Raw genomic sequence first — 934 nt, forward strand, 5'->3', positions numbered from 1 at the left:
CTTCTGTGATGAATCCTCTCTCCAAATTGAATTGCATTATAAAATAAGGATCAAACCTGAATCTATCTTTAGCAGAAATGAAATTCGTCTAAACTGACAAAATTGTTTCTGTGTTAACCGAATTTTTTCAGCCCTCGGTAAGCCGTGCTCGCGTGACGCCGAATGTTTTGCTCTGTACAGCGGAGTGGTCTGCAAGGGCCACCGTTGCGCATGCCGTTCCGGTTACATTCAGAGGGAAAATATCTGCGTGAATGGTAAGTAACCTCGACTCGTGGCACATGAGGAAAGCTTCCTCGCACTTGATTTCTCAGGCGGAAGGAACGAAGGGTTGGAGTTTTAACACAGTAGCTTTTTTCTCGTGTCACTCGAGGAACGCGCAGCTTATGCCGCAAGGTAATCTGCTGGCAATTACTATTCGACTGATCGCATGCTTCGCGCGAAGTTGCATCGCAATTTTCCCGATCGCCGGACGCGATAAAATGTGATGTGAACTGGGAATGAAACTTTCCGTGTTTGAGATATCTTGGTTCTTTGAATTACGAGTAGACTGCAGATATACTGCACTTTTAGAAAAATAGTATCTGCAGAAAATATAAAAGATGCTTGCCATGTACAAAAATTACAAAATATTGAAAGATGACTGTACATTGCGATATTTAAATGATAGAGTAAACGTCCATCTGAAATAGGTTTTCTTAATTGATAAATCCTCCAATTTGCAAAATCTGCACTCTATTAAATTTATCTCTTTATTTTAATTGCTATCAAATTAACTGAATTCATGAAAGTTTATTATTCATTAATATTTTAAATTTATGAACCTGCACCTTGGCTGTCTTAAAACTATTTAGAAAGATAAATAATTGTTTTATACCTCGTTATTCACTTTACACTTACTTAGCAAACTATGCAAATAACATAACAATTAATGAGT

Source organism: Ceratina calcarata, unplaced genomic scaffold (genome assembly GCF_001652005.2).
Source record: "Ceratina calcarata isolate Rehan_Ccalc_2016 unplaced genomic scaffold, ASM165200v1 scaffold303, whole genome shotgun sequence".
NCBI classification, from domain to species: Eukaryota; Metazoa; Arthropoda; class Insecta; order Hymenoptera; family Apidae; genus Ceratina; species Ceratina calcarata.